Source organism: Varanus komodoensis, unplaced genomic scaffold (assembly GCF_004798865.1).
Source record: "Varanus komodoensis strain SLA01 unplaced genomic scaffold, ASM479886v1 scaffold8, whole genome shotgun sequence".
NCBI classification, from domain to species: Eukaryota; Metazoa; Chordata; class Lepidosauria; order Squamata; family Varanidae; genus Varanus; species Varanus komodoensis.
Genome location: NW_025336481.1, coordinates 15,677,679 through 15,694,681, shown reverse-complemented (window position 1 = coordinate 15,694,681; position 17,003 = coordinate 15,677,679).

Genomic DNA, 17,003 nt, shown 5'->3' with positions numbered 1-17,003 from the left:
TAAGCCATTTTAATAAACTAATTCCAATGGACGAGGGCAACATAATCGCTTTACCTGCAATGGCACAATACGTACTTCAATTCAAGGATTTCAGTTAAGTAAATTAATGAACTGGGATCTCAGACGCCATATCTACCCAGTAGCAATGATCAGCAGAGGACACAGGCATCTTCCAGAAACATCATCTATTACATGGTAGCTGTTGAGATGCTCAGGTAATTCATGGTGGTTTGACATGAGTTCCTGGATGAGATCCTAGAAGTCCCTGACATCAAAGGAAAAACAACATCAAAAGCAAACCAGAAATCTTTTAGCGGGTATATCCATCATTATATGGCATAAACAAAGAGATCAACAATTAGAAGCCAATTAGAACAAGAATATGTTTATATGTACCATTTGCTGGTGGCCACAAATGGGCAATGCAATCGATGTTATATTCTCAAATATAATTACCTGGAAGCAAACCATCAGTGTGGGTAATTTCTGAGTAACTGACACCACATTCTTAACATGCTTGTTTATTGTGAGCCTTTCAGAAGTTTTTGGACTACAGCTCCCATCATTCTAGTCCACTGGCTGTGCTGGCTGGGGCCAATGGGTGGAGTCCCCACCCATGGTTAGTTTTATTCTGACTAGGTAAACCACCTGGGAACTCATTGAAGGAGGCATTTCAAATACTTAAGATATATAAAAATGGAGTTGAGCATAGTAATACGTGGAACAGGCAAGAACGATCTGCTCCAGTGTTCAGATCCCCACTTCCTCTCAATCAATCAACCTCACAGGGTTGTTGTGGAAGACCAATGGAATGGGGGAGACTCATGTGTACTGTCTTGGGCTCCTAGGAAAAAGGTGGGCTGTACATATCACAAAGAAACCAACAGAAAGGAGTTACATTACACAGACAAGGGATGTCATGAAATTAGTTACTATAACATATTTCAAGAATATTTCAAGACCTTTACATCTTTCTTCATAGCCCACTCGAAGCAGTGGTGAACAGTACCAGCCTTTTGATATGAACTTTCTGAAACATAGGCTCAATTCCAAAATTGTCCAAAAGAAAGTTTCCCTTCAGATAATCCATAGAAAGAAACCCCACCCTCCACTTATTTGTTAATCATCACTGATCCCACTTGGTGGATCATTTACCACCCAATCTATTTATCGGGAAGGCAGAGTAGAAGAAAAATAGAAGAAAGCTGGAAAAATAGCATCAAAAGTGCCAGCACAAAGAAAAGATGAAACCAAATCAGTATTCAAATTACATGCATGTCTCAATTTTGCTTTGTTATTGTGTCACTATTTTGAAAAGCCCAAATTATGCTCATAAAAACTTAAGCTATGCATACATATGTATGAAAGTCTTCAGCTTTAGCATGACTGAGATAGACAAGCATGGTAGTAGGTTTTCTGCTCAAAATGTGGAAGCAAATAATTATCAAATATAGTTGAGTTGCACAAGATACTGGGATTCCAGGACTGCACCTCCATTGTTTCTTTCAAAAGACAAGAAACAGTCAATGAGATCAGTAGGTACTTCTGTCATGTCTTTGGATTCAACTCTCCTCCTGTTGAAACCTACAGTAAAGCAATCATTGTCTTCATTAAATTACTACATGAACTCATTAAAGATGTATTTTTATTGCCCTAGAGTGATCTCCAGAGGTCCTTAACCTTCAGCATTGATATATCATGTTCAAATGTTCAAAGTATCTTGATACATTCCTTACAATAACCTTGCCAATTAGGTTAAGGTTATAATCCCCATGCAAGTGGGAGCTTGGAATCTGAGATGTTTTGTTGTTCTCTGTTGTCAAGTCATCTCTGATTTATGGTGACTCTATGAATTGGTGTCCTCCAAAATGTCCTGTCCTTCACAGTCCTGCTCAGCTCCCGTAAACTCAGGGCTGTGGCTTCCTTTATGGAATTAGTCCCTCTCATATTTGCTCTTCCTCTTCTTTTGCCTTCAACTTTCCCTAGCTTTATTGTCTTCTCTAGTGAAACTTGCCTTTTCATGATGTGCTTCAGTCTGACAGCCTCAGTTTCATCATTCTAGGGAAAACTGTGGCTTGATTTGATCTAGAACCCCCTTGTTAGTCTTTCTCTCAGTTCAGGGTATTCACAAATTTATCACTTTTCTTCCTGCCAGCTTTCTTCACTGTCCAGCTTTCACATCATACATAGTGACTGGAATACAAACCTGTGGATGATCTTGACTTTGGTCTCCAGTAAAACATCCTTACACTTGATGATCTTTTCTAGCTCCTCCAAAACTGCCCAAATCCCACTCTTCTAAATTCTTGGCTGCAGTCTCTAGTTGAATTAGTCCAAAGTATGCTGAGTTTAGTGGGGCTTTCTTGCAGGTAAGTGTGAATAGAAGTGCCATTTTAGACTGCAGTCCTATTCCCACCAATTTGAGAGTAAGCCCCATTGATCTCAATAGCACTTACTTCTGAACAGATAGGTATAGGGTTGCACTTAGTGTGTTACTGGCAGCTCAGTCTTTTAGCAGTATACTGCACTCATTCTTAATAAAACAATAAATGTGTTAATATGCAATTTAATGCAAGAGCATTTTAAACATACATATGCGAATTACATCTGCTTCATGTTACTCTGAGAGACAGGCTGATGTGAATAGCAAACTTTCCATGAATGAATTCGTTATTTACTTGAAAAATAACCAATTTATCCAGCTACACTTAGATAAAAGTTCTTTCATTCAAAATCTCACTGTTTGCATATGACTTTTTGTACATGTGCAACATGAAAGTTTGTTGGGAGCTGTAGCTGAGGTCACATAGTGTGGCATGACATCGTGCATCATCTGCACCTTTTCTGATCTGCCTGCTCACATAACGAAGACGGAGCGGCAGATACCCCTTTTCTCAGAGCTGCCAGCGAGGGAAGCAGCTAAGGGGATTCAGCAGGGTGGAGCTGTGCACGCCTTCATTTCGCATGCTTGAAAGCTTGCAACCCAACTTAATAGTAAGTTCATAAAGCATTGATCCCTGCAAAGGTGAACTGTAGGAACGGACGAATTTTGACCAGCAAGCCAATTAATTACAAAATACAACAGCATCACTAGTAGTGATTAGAATATTAGATTTGGCCTTGGCTCAGCCCAAATTTCCTCGTGATGATGTTATCAGGGGGAAAATCTGTTTGGATTTTTCCCAGTGGGCTGTCATGGTTGAACAAACTGTACAGTACTAATCAGTTTTCAATAATAGTTACTGACAGTAACCATCTTGCATCCTTGAAATGGACAGTTTTAGGCAAGGACACAGCAAACATGTTTGCCAGTTACACTGAACATGGGTGTACTTTGCCAGTGTGCTGGTAGAATGGCTGCTGTATCCTAAATCAAATCGCAGACAATGGCATAAATGTCAGAACTGACATTTATGCATCTCTAGAAATGCCTCCAAAGTCAGGGATTGTGCTGGTGATGATGCTTGCATGCAGCCCACACAAGAAGCTATCTAATGAAATCATGGCAGTGCGGTCACGGCCCTAGCAGACAATCTGCCTCACAAGTCACCCTATGTGCAAAATGATACCTCAAGATTTCAGATCCATCAATGAGAGGGAAACGGGCAGTAATGGCTCCATTAAAGTTAGTCCGCAGACATCTTTAAAGGCAGGGCAGGCATCTAACAAGTCCCTCCTAGAGTTGTGCCTCTTTGCCTGCTTGTTCACCTGCCTCTTACTTGGCCCAGGCCCCAGCGGTCACAGGTGGCTTACTCACTCGTTCTTTGACAGTTAACTAGGCCAGTGGTTGCAGTGGTGAGTAAGAAGACGAGAAGCAAAAGCAGCTGCTGGCAATGATGGAAAGAGGGAGCAGACCCATGAACATGTCTTTCCCAAGGACCCAAAAAATCTGGAGCCCCATTGATTGTGGTTTTCCCACAGGCAGCTGGTTGACCAATGTGTGAACAGAATGTGGAAGGGCATAGACCCTTGGTCTGACTTCTTATGATCGTAGCTGTAGTTTAATTTATTCAATTGTAGTGAAGTGTAGCACTCACACTAAGGAATGGCTAATGCTAAGCGCATTTCCTTGTAACCAGCTTTTCCAAACCAATGCACTGAAGCTTTGTGGCATCTGCCCCTCTAGAGTTTGTGGGACTTCCCTTCCTGTTCAGCCCTGTCTTGGAAAGCAAGTTGGGCCACTAGAGTTCTGCAAATGCAGAGCCAGGGCTGTGCAGCCAGCAACCTTCTTTCATGCCACATGCAGCGGCACGAAGAAAGGCTGCTGTGTGTGCCATGGAGGAAGGGGCTCCAATCCAGGTGAATGCCACCCAAACGCCGGTCTCTAGGAACCTGGACTCATAGTTGTGTTAAAGTGGACAGGAGGCCAGTATGCTGAGCCCAGCAAATCCAACAGATTCCCATCCTCAAAACGGATTCCTCAGATATCCCTGGGTCAAATCTTGGTTTCATTTCTTGGTGAAGAGATGCCTTTATTTACCATGATAGCAGGGAGACGTAATAGGCCGTGTCCGTGCCCTGGTTCGAGCCACAATGGAAAAGGGTGTATGTGTGTATGCATGGATTTGGAAGGAGTAAGAAGTGTGTGTGTGTGTGGGGTGGGGAACTAGGTGGCCAGGTAACCTAGGAGACAAGTGACAATCCTATGTCTGAAGAGCTTTGGAAGACCCTCATTTTCTGAAGGCATCTTTTCTTTGAGGACCTGCTCACACAGGTGAATGTTCAAGATAAAGGCCTATAAGAAGGGAGGGCAGGGACCTTGATTTTGCCCAAACTGAATACACACCCAGTGTCCTGGTTAGACAGTTGGTTAAATGCATTATATTTCTATACTATTACTTGCATTGGTACATGTAAATCAACGCATGTAAACATTATGCAAATCAATGTCCCCACCTTTTGGCAATGCTTGCGGTGCCACCCTGGAGGGAGTGCACACACCTGCCTGGCTGTTCAGCCAGGGCAGATAGATCTGTGCATTAGAGCTACATCAGGCCAGCGAGTTGTAGAGGGGTAGAGATTATAACTGATATTTCCCCAATCTATTTACAGTGCTGTTCACAGGATCTCAAGCTCTGTTGAGCCAAGGGGTGGTTTTCATACCAAAGCGAAATACCAATGCCAGGGTCAAATGCTGATTTCTGTGGAGAGGATCAGTGAACAGCAAAGTGGGCATTAAATGCTAAATTTTGTTACCAAGCACTTGCTCATCATAATGAGAAGCTGGGTAGTAAAAGGACACCACTCTACAAAATTCTTCAGGCTTGTGAGGTGACTGCAGTGGAAGTAATAAAATAATAATAATAATAATAATACATAGCACTTTTCAGTTTCAAAGGTTTGTAAAACATTAAGCCAATTAAACCTCATAGTTCAGCCATACTGGGAAGTGAAAAGATTTCCATTTAGTTTTCAAGCTTATCCTCCTGACATACCCTCTTCGGTTTATTACTAAGTATTTTGTCCAAAGTCAATTAGATCTTACCTTTGGCCATTTCTATTTCTCTCCCTCCCCTCCAAACATGCTTGTTTTTTAAAGGTGCAGAGACATCCTTAAACAACAGCCTTCTAACCTGCCAGTTCTAAACTCAGCTAACCTCATGTATGTAATTACAAAGGCATCTGTACAACCCTGCACCCAAAATATGGTTTTATTATGCAGAAAATGTGGCGATGAGCTACCCATGTCAACTCTGCTCATGTCAGGCTCCCCAAATTGAAGATGACTGATCCTTCTGACAGAAAGGAAACCAGGGGGGTTGTTAACAGCGGCAAAGGGCTGTCAGCCACAGAGATATCATTACAAGGGCCTTTCGGTGAAATTTTTCAGAGCTGACTAAGGGATTTGGCCACATGAAATAAATGAGGTTAAAGCCACTGCCTCGTTCTGTGTCCTGGAACTGTAAAGGCCCAGAGAATGCTACAGGGGAGCTGTTGACTGCAGATTACACATGAACAGGGGGTGATTCATGGATGCAATTTTCTATATGTATATATATATATTGCAGGTTTGTCTATTTTCCCAGCAAACCCAACCAAGCTCAGACTAGCAAAACAGTAAGTACACGCTTTCTGCTTAAAGCAGCAACCACGTTCCAATTTCCATTTCTTCTCACTGTAGTTGCTAGGTAGGAAAATGGGTAATGTAAAAAATCTCAGGAACCGGGTACCTGAAAGACCTCGTTCTATCACATGACCCCACCTGAGCTCTATCATGATCATTTTAGGACTATCTGTGGGTTCTGCACCCATACCATCTGAAATCATTCATGGGGTGACCAGGAAGGGGTCTTTTTGGACACTGTTTCCCTTCCATTGGAGACTGTCCTTAGAGAGTTATTTTCCTGGGGCCAACTTCAATGCCATTTTGGAGTCAGATAAAGCCCTTTTTATTGGCCTGAGCATTTCAGTATCTAATGCAAGTTGCCTTGGTCAAACTGTTACCTATTTTGTTGAATTGCATGGCCTTATTTTACTTGCTCCTTCTGCTACTTTATTCTTGCAATATTTTATATACATACATGCACATGCAAATGTATGTGTTACATGCCTGTGTGACTGTGTGTGTGTAGTCCGATGGCAGTACTATTTAGTTGCTTTCACACACACACACAAAATGGCCAGTGCCAGCCATTCCGCACGTGCCCCTGCACTTCCAGCCAGCCGGAACTGGCTTCCCCGCTCCCTGCTGGGACGTAGAGCTGCTTTTGACTCTCCATAGTCACTCTGCCTCTTTTTAACCCTGGAGATCAGTTTAGTTGGCTTAATAGCTTTCCCAATCCATGTTTAGGCAGCCATGAGATTCCCCTTCAAAGGAACTTGTGAAACCTTGGAAGGGCTCTTTACGGCTATCCTTTATTTATTTATTTATTTATTTTCCGAAAGGGACACTTTTTGTGTCAAAATAACTTTCAAATTTTGGGAGCCTTCAAAACAGGCCCTTTTAAGGGTAATTGTGGGAATTTCAATGTGTATCTCATGTAGATGTCCCAGTACTAATCCACCCACTTTCACTCAGTTGCCCTACTTTTTGGGGCCCCTGAATTTTGATTAGAGATGTCAAACTTGATTTCCATTTAAAATAGCAGCAGAGAACTCACCTTTACAGTTTTCCAAACTCCTTGAAGCTAGGGAAAAATGCAAAATTCATTTTTCCTATGGACACTAAAGTGGGGAGAACGGGAAAACCTAAATAACTTGACCAGAAGGGGAGAACTCTGTCCAAGCACCCTCTTCACAGCACAGGATCACTTGCAGCTTGAGGTTCTCTTGACAGATTGGCTTCTCTCAGCAGTAACCTAGCTGTGGATGGAGAAGCTGGGCAATGTTCAGGGTTAACATCCACTGCTCCTTGGCCATGGGCACACTGCCCCAATCACACTACTCCATCTGGGTCTTGAAATCCTTCCACTAGAACATCTGGGCATGAACACCATTGGGCCTTCTTTTAATGCCCCCTGTTTTGCACCCATTTGTGGGCACAAACAATCAAGCTCACCATGGAGCCTTTGCAGAACCAACCTACTGTGGCAAGTTCCCACGATGGGTTGTTGTGATGTATGAACTCACCAGTGGCTGGCCCAAGGTCAGGCCACCCAGTGACGTTTCTTAGCTAAACGAAGATTAGAGCCCAGAGAGGGAGCAGTTACCATGCCTCTGGTCTCAGGCTGTTGAGATGCTTCATCCTGGGCTCCCAATTTTATTTCAGAGTTGCTTCCATGGCCTGCATTTCATGTGGTGGGGTCAAAGGCCAAACACAAGCATAATTAATTCAGTTATTGCAGGAAGAGCATCTCAGAAGAGCATTGAAACTGCACAAAGGCCATTGATTATTGGTTGAGGGAAATGGGTTGGGACCAGGGAAGGGGGTGTAGCCATCTGAAGAAACCCAGCGGGCTGATTTGGGACCCCATGGCCTCTACACCTGGTTCTGCACCCCTGCTCTTGCCACTATGCCCCATGAGAATTTCCTCTGTGTGGGAAGCAGCTTCTAGAAGGTTAGTGGCTCACTTCTTCCTGTGGCCACAGCAGTATGGTCACAGTTGCACATGTCCTTAGATTCATGCTATGCCAAGAAGGACCTGGCAGCTCCAAACCATCCATTCCCATTCCAACAGTTTTCGACACCCCCTTCCCTTTAAACAATAACACTTCTCTTGCTTGGGAAGGATTTGCTTTCCCTGAGTATATTCAAGAGGAAACAGACCTTGCCAGAACAAATAGAGCAGGTTTGTAAAAACAAGCAAATGTCTGTTGTGTGTGTCCATTTGGGGGTACAGACTGCTGGTAGGCCAGGGCGTTCTTCTTGGACATGGTGCAAAAGTTAAGTGAGAAGCTGATCAGCATGAAGGAAATGGAGGCAATGCAGCAGCGTCCATTTTTATGGTAGAAAAAGAGCAGTGGGCTGCCTGAAAACTTAGTGCATTATTGAAACAATTTTCATAATTTCCCCCCACTGGCTAAACTTCACTGTGCCCAAATGCAAATAAAACTTCAGTACATCTCAAGTTATCTGACAGTTCTGATGTATTTTAAAATAAAGCTAGAGAGATTTAATGATGTGAAAGTTCATGACTCAGTAAAGATTACTGTCAAAGCAGGGACTTAGGATAGACACCAATACAATCAAATTATTATAATCACATGAGCCTAGAGAAGAAGGTAGACTGCAATGAAGCCTGTGCATTAAGGGTTTACATTTGTTATACTCCCATTTAGTTATTAAATAAAGGACTCTGTTAGGTTCAATTTCCCTATCTTTCCCCTGCCAGAGGAATTTTTATCAATACTACAGGGAACTGGAAGAAAACACGCTTGTATGCTCTGAAGAAATGATGTGAAACAATGAGGAAATAAATAAACATTTCATATTTGAATACATATTCAGAATAATTTACAGCACAATCTGATGTCTACGCAGAAGTAGGTCCAGTGGCACTGCAGTAGGCTGACATCACTGCTAAGTGGTTATAGGAGTTCAGTCTTCATGTGGGCAAGTTCCTCCTAGGGACCTGCTGCATAAAATGTGAGAAGTCCATGAGAGGACCAGTCTGGCTGGCATCAAGGGTAGATACAACCGGACACTTCCTGAGGGTCCACACCCAAGCAGATGCTCAGTGACAAGAGCTGCTCTCCACTTGCTCCTGCTGGTTTACCTGACTCTCTCTCTGGTCCAGAAAATGGTGATGGAGAGAAGATGCCATTGACTCTCTGTGTTCCAAGCAACCAAGAAGGAAAAGAGGAGGAGGAGCAACAGGGCAGAGGGAAGGCACACTTGCTGAGCTGACTGAGCATCTGCAAAATCCCAGTGTTGGCAGTGGGATTTTTCCAAATCAGCTCCAGCATCCCTGTTCCATTGGATTAGGGCTGCAGAACTACGAGAAAGTAAATACATCCCTTGTCCTCTTTAACTTGCCCTTAGAAAGGGCTTTTTTTTTGTCATAGAACGCACCGGAAAGGCACTCCGGCACCTTTTTTCAATGGATTTTTCCACATAAATTTGAATCGCCCTGTCGGGCGCAGCAGCTCAGCGGCAAAATCATTAAAATGGTGCATGCGGGCTGCTTGTGTGTCCACACTGGTTGTGATGGTGCTGCTTGGTTTGGGACGTTGCTCGGCTTGTGAATGGTCGTGTGGTCGCACGCTGAGTGCTTACTGCAGGCGCCGACCATTATGTTTCATTACACAGTGCTGGTGTGTGTAGAGTGACTGGCTACATTCAAAAGGTAAATAATTTCTTTATTTTAAAAAAAACGGTGAACTGAAAATCTTTTTTAAATTTTTAGTGTAAAAGCATGACCCCAAATTTAAAAATGAAAAACACTACTAATTCTCAACCACCTGTCCTGCTAATAAAAAGGCCAGAATATTAAGAACTGAACATACAATTTTTTAAATAAAACATTAACAAGATGTGAGTTCCGGCACTTTTTTCTTCTTTTTTTACAAAAAAAGCTTGCCCTTAGAGCCATTTGTCCAAATGGGTCCCCCAGCATCACAGCCTAATCCAATTTAGACCCTGCTTTGGCTTTGGATTTTGAGGAAGGGGAATGTCTCTTGCTGCCGTGCCTCACCCTGAATGGCTTTTGCTTATGAAGATGTGACATGCATGGATGCAGCCTTCTAGGGAGTAGCTTTCTCGGCTCTTCCAGTGAATGCTTATAATGCCACAAGAAGGAACAAGTAGTTTTCTTTACAGAAACAGAGATCAGTGGTGGGGAGATGCGGGGAGAGGTTGCAACACAGAGGAAAATTGGCACTTGCTAAAGTTACCTCATTTATTTATTCATTCATTTATTTATAAAAGTTGTGTGCCATCCAATAACTAACGTCTCTGGATGGCTAACAGCATAAATAAATTGATGACCCACTCTGGCTGCAAATTAATAAAATACAATAATAACATTTGATATTAAAACATATTAAAATATTGATTAAATAAAAAGGTCTTAACCTGGTGCTGAAAAACATATAAAGATGGTGCCAAGCAGACCTCTCTGGGGAGCGCATTCCACAAATGGGGCGCCACCGCAGAGAAGGTCCTCATCCGTGTACTGTCTCCTAACGTCTTTCACGGAGGGTTCCTGGAGGAGGGCTTCTGTTGCCGATCTCAGGGGGTGGGCGGGCAAATAGGGAAAAAGGCGTTCCTTTAGGTATCCAGGTCCCAAGCTGTTTAGGGCTTTATAGGTAATAACCAGCACCTTGAATTGAGCCCGGACTTTGATGGGAAGACAATGGAGCTGATAGAGGACTGGGGTTATATGAGAATAATGCCCAGTCCCTGACAGCATCCTGGCTGCTCCGTTTTGAACCATCTGAAGTATCCGGACTGTCTTCAAGGGCAGCCCCACATAAAGTGCGTTACAGAAATCCAACCGGGAAGTAACCAATGTGTGTGCTACTGTTGCTAGGCAATATTTTAAAAGACTTTAAAGATGCAGGAGTCCTGCCCTAAACTGATTCTGTTTAAAGATGCCATCACAATATTGTATTGAGTTTCTACTAGGAGGAACATTGACTCCTTGCCCAAAAGGGAACAAAATAAGATACTGATATGCATAACATTTGCTCATGTTAATTGAAAGAGATGTGTACATTTAGAAATAAATGTGGACTATATAGAGCAAATATTAAGATACCATTCTATGCCATACCTTAAATAGAAATGAAGTGAAGACCATGACCAGGTGACTCGTGGGCCTTGCTTGGTATGCTCTGTTGATGGGCAACTTCAAGTCCCCATTCTTTCTATGTTTGTTTCAAATAGAAGCCACTTTCAAATAGAGGGCTGTCCTTCATCAGATAGGGTACATGGCCACCTATTACTGTCTTACACATTTGGGCATTATTATATGGGTCCCAGGGTATGATCTGATGGCACATGAGGCCACCTTGCAAGGCCACCTTGCTGAAGCTAAGGTTGGTGGGATAGGTAGGGGTCCAGCTGGGAACTGGACACACCCACGTTGCGCTGCATGCTGGAGGAAGGTGGGATATTAAGATAACAAATAACAATAAACAGAAACAGTGTTAGGTAGCAATGCTGAGAATATACTGAAAACTATGTGCAGACTTCTTTTAATTAAAAAATGAGGAACTGTCATAGATTTCCAAACCCAGTCACAGCAATTCTCTTCAAATTAAGAACATACTTAGCCAAGCACTTCTCCTAAACAAGAAAGGAATATCTACAGTAGAAAATTATGAGCACAATCCTATATGTCTTTTCATGGAAAGAGAATTGGGAATGCCGGGAGTTGTGGGGCTTTTTGTTCTATTAAAACGTGCCTAGGATTATGTCCTTAGTACTATACAGGAAAACTGCCATAGCATGCCTCCAAAGAACCCTGGGAACTGTAGTTTTGTGAGCCGGCCGATAATTCTTTGTTGGTACTTGCCAGCACTACAGTTCCCAGGATTTCTCGCGAGGAAGCATGGCAGATAAATTGCTTTGGAGACATTCTGAGATTTAACAGATGGTTTGCCTGGCAGTTATTGCTTGAGAAAAGATTCTGTGCAGATGGCTGGTTTCACTGATTATTTACAACCGTATTTAGGAAATGTATTATTTTTTCCAAATGTCAAAAGTTTCTTTTAGCCAAATGCATGCAACTGATTCTATTTTGCAAATAATTATATCCATGTACTGTTGCAAGGTAAAATTGCTGAGGAACAAATCTGGATGTTATCATGACACTGAGGGCTGGAGGCAACCTTCTTTATGCAGAGAACTGAAGGCAGGTTGAAAGATATGGCTGCTCATATCTGTATGATCTACCTCATCTTTACCCCTGGAAAACAGTTTAAATAAGAATTTTAAAAGTTGCAAAGCAATACTAGGTTTATTTATTTAGTATAGTTCTAAACCACTCAATAGCTGAAGCTTGCTGGGCAGTTCACAAAAATTAAGGCCATAAAATGCAACATAAACTGTACAATTTTAAAACTTTTAAACCACCATATCAAATAAAAGCAAAAGCCAAAATTAAACTTAGCAGCAGTGCAAAGATTTAAAATACAGTAAAGATGCAATGCTATGGTCTCCTGCCAGTATCGGGGGTTTGACATCAGAATCTTTGGAGAACACACACTGAGGTCCTGCAGCCTCAGTGCTGGAATTCCAAAGGCCAAGCCCTACGCTGGCTGCTTCTCCAAGAGCATAAAAGTACCTTGGGGAAGGGGAAAGGGGAGTGCTGGGAACAGGGAAGGATGCAGGCTGGGGGTGTCTCCTTTACTAGTTCTCCTAGAGACTTACAAACTAGGGATGTGTAGGGAATCTGTTTTGAGGGGAGGAATCTGTTGGACCCCCTGGGCCAGGCCCCCTGCACGCCTGTCTAATTCCCAAAACCCTTAGTCCAAGGAATTGGGCCCCATGTGCTGAGCAAGCAGCTTCCTTCTGCACCAAAAGCGGCAGTCTTTGTGGTGCTGCCATGGAAGAAGATGGCTGATTGTGCGACCTTCGTTCCATGAGCATGCACCAGCTTGGCTTGCTTTCTAAAGTCAGGCTGAGCCTAAGAGGATGTCTGCAAATGTTAATGGGATGGATTACTCCGAGTTTCGTTCCTACCCTCTTATAAGCATCAGGGTCATTGGACAGTACCCTAAAGCAGTGGTATTCAACCTTTCCCCAGCTTGGGACTGGTAAAAACAGAAAAACCATCATGGGGATTGCTGAGGCAAAAACAAAAATCACCCTACACATAATGCAGTATTCTGTGCATTAGTTTCCAAACTCAATACCGAAGGAGGAGGAGGAGGAGGAGGAGCGCAAAGCAAAGCAAAGCGAAAATTCTTCAAAACAACCAGAAACTGGCAATAAAAATTGCCAACAAAATAACAAAATACCAAAAGTGGCACAGTGTGGCTCCCATTGAGCCTGCTCTCCCCCCCCAGCCCCCCCCCCCCAGTAGCACTGGTGCACCACCTGCGAACACCATACCAACTAAGGAAGATGTGGTAGAACACAGCCAGCCTCTGTGCCGGTCCGCGGCAAGTGGGATATGGCTCCTCCATGGACCGGCAGGAAATCTCCTGCAGACCAAGGCTGGTCTGGGGACTGGTGGTTGAAAGCCACTGCCCTAAAGGATTTAAAGTGACAGAGAGTGGAAGATTAACAATCTTGGAAAAGAAGATCTTATCCTAGTTCTGGAGAATGTACAGCACAAGTACCAGGCAGGAGTTTCTTGGAAGTTCCACAGCAAGGATGCAACAGGAGAAACGGCACCCTGCTTAGTAATTGCTAAGAAGTTGATCCAGTCATATATATGAGAAGAGACAATCCTTCATGTAACCTGAGCCCACGCCATTTAGGGTTTTGAGTGCTAATACCGGCACTCTGAGTTCAGCCTGGACTTGAACTGGCAGCCAGTGCAGGTCAGAAAATCCTGGCCACAAATGACCACAGTGACAAATTTCCATGAATAACCGTGCTGCCTTATTTTGTTTCTGCATTATTAAGTTTAATCATTATTAATTAAATAATTATTAACATTTAACATTATTAAGTTTCTGCATTATTTCAAAGGTGGTCCCATGCATAATATATTGCAGTAATCCATCTAAGATGTTGTTGGAGCATAAGGAACTGTAGCTAGGATATCCCTGTATATCAAGATGTAGTTAATATGTCAGCTAAAACTGACAAAGTCTCCTAACCCTAACCTGTGAATCTGTCAAGAATGCTGTTGTGACCCAGTGTGATGCAGTGATTAGAGTGAACAGATTGGTCTGATACAGGGATAAAATACCCCTTGTCTGTCACCCTTGCCTATGGGAAACCACACTGTTCCTTCATTGTCTATCCTAACAGTAGCATCTTGTCCACAATACACAGGACACAACAGGATGGTACACAGTCAGGTGTTGATGCAGAAACTTCCACTGGTCCAAAAGCCATTTCTTTCAGGACCATCCACAGCTTCACAAGGTCAAAGTATTTATTTTTTATTTATTTATCTTCCGATTTATATCCTGCCTTTTTCCTGCAAAGGGCTCAAGGCAGCTTACATCTCCTCCTCCAGCTTATCCCCACAACAACAACCCTGTGAGGTAGGTGGGGCTGAGAGTCTGTGACTGGCCCAAAGTCACCCAGTTGGCTCCATGGCTGAGTGGGGACTAGAACCCAGATCCTCTGAGTCCCAGTCCCATGCTTTTAACCATTACACCACACTGGCTCTCGCAATTTGTGGTAGTAGGCGTAGAGCTTCTGAAGTTCTTTGGTATGCTCCAGTAGCCCATGTATACTCATATCTGCAACAGTTTTGCATGAGTTTCTGGAATCAGGCTTGAACATCAGGCACTTCTTGCTCCAAATAGGGTAAAATTCTTTGTTACACCTCCTCCAGCATCACTTTGCTTGCATGGGAAATTGGCACGAAAGTGGTCCTATAGCTGTTGCCTCATTTGTTGGGGACTAGAAGGTATATTGAACATTTCCAGTCTGTGGGTCATTATTTTGTTTTCCATATTTGTTGGCATATTCTTGTTAGAATTTGGAAAGATTTAGTCTCTGCAGCTTGGAATAGTTCTATTGGCATCCTGGTTGTTTTATTCCTTCCAAGTTCTTTCAGAGCAGCTTTCATTTCTCTTTCTAATATTGCTTAGAACCGTAGCCTTACAGTAATTTCTCATTGGGCCTTTGTTTTATTTTATTTAATATATTTCTAATCCACCCCAAAACTGCTGTTGTCTTGGCAGATTACAAACAGTTTAAAAACTAAAATGCCATGACAGTTAAAATATAAAATGCAATTAAAATTTCAAAGAATAAAATACAATAGGATACAATACATAGCCCAAGAATCAATAAAACAGTCATGATAATGCATTATTATTTTTAGTTCTATGCCACCCAATAACTGAAGTAGACTGGGCAGATCACAGCAATGTTTAAGTATGATAGTAAAAACAGATAGCAGTACAAACACAGTAAAATATGCTATTAAATTCTAATAGAAAATATACAATTTAAAGAGTTTGAATAATACTAAAATATTACTATTAATGAGCACAGAACTCTTTTAGTGTGGCATACCATGCTAACCTTTGCACACCTTTGTCAGCTTTTCACTAGGCTCCTATATTACCTCTGCATCAAAAACATTATTTCCCTGAGCTTTTCTCCATCTTTTCTCAGACTTCAGGAAGTCTTCTCCCTGTGTGTAAACAAATAGAACAGTGGCATAAAGTCTGCAAATCTAGATGTTTTTAAGCTCTGTGTTCCATCCTTTCAGGAAGAACGGGTTTCACCTGCGTGTTGATGTTTCAGGTGAGTCAGATGTATTGAACCTTTCAGCCAGAGGACCAAATTCCATTTTGGAGAAGTTCTCAGGCATCACATTCTACTCATGGGTGAAGCTGAAGGCAAAAGGGGCAAGAGCAGAAATGCGAGCCTATTTTAACTTAAACAAGATGCATTGCAGCATGTTAGAATGGAGGATAAAGCTGCACCAAAGCCAGGAAATTGTGTGGAAAAAGGGCTGGTTCCACCTACTGTACCCCTGAAAACTAGACCTGGCTTCCAGCCCTGAGGACTGCTGGTTGAAAACCTGCTTTCTCTACAGCCTCTTTATCACCCTGCTTACTTTTTAAATCAGTTTTTAAATTAGTGCTAAAACAATTTTCTGGCTATTTTATTTTATGTATTAAAATATTAGTGCAGTCCTACTTATATGAAATAGTTTAATAATGCTATAATTATGCTATAATTTTAATTTTAAAATTAATCCTCTGCTGACTTTTAATCCCTCTCCTCCCTGGACCCATGCTTCTTATCCAAAATACACATTAAACCCAAGAGTGCTGGACTGCTTCTCAGAAAATATGGGTTCTAATCCCTGCTCGGCTATTAAAGCTTTCTGAAAGACTTTGGACCAGTTATTGACTGCCAGCCAAATCTACTTCACAGGGTTGTTGTTAAGTAAAATGAAGAGGAAGATGATAATTAGTTTCTTGCAAGAGGAAAAACCCCACCTGGGGTTTCTTGCAAGAGGAAAAGGATGGGATGCAAAAATAATATATTTAATAAGTTACATTTAAATTATTAAGCACTTTGATTCTAATTAAGCCATTAATGTTTTTAAAGGATCCCTCAAGGTGTGTGTGTGCGTGTTTAAGCCGAGGCTTCCTGTTCCCATTGGGAAAAAAACTTACATTATAATGCAAACACAGAAAATGTGCAATGATCGTAGTCAGTTGCAATTCCACGTGTAGTTTACTGAGGAAAAACAATAATTTGTAGCCATAAGTGTCTCCCTTCTGGAAGCAGCCTTGGGATTTAAGATTACAGTCCTGTAGCAGATGCTATGCATATCTAGTCCTGTTTCGTTTGATGCAGCTTACTCTCAGGTAAATTTATATGGAATAAGAGACTGAGTATGTTAAAAGTGGAATTGGGAAGATCATGAACCTTGAGAAAAAGCTGGCGATTCTGTTCCAAACCTGGAATGTGGATGTGAACTAAATTTAAGGTCCACATGGGCTCAGAAATGTGTGTTTGCCTCTCA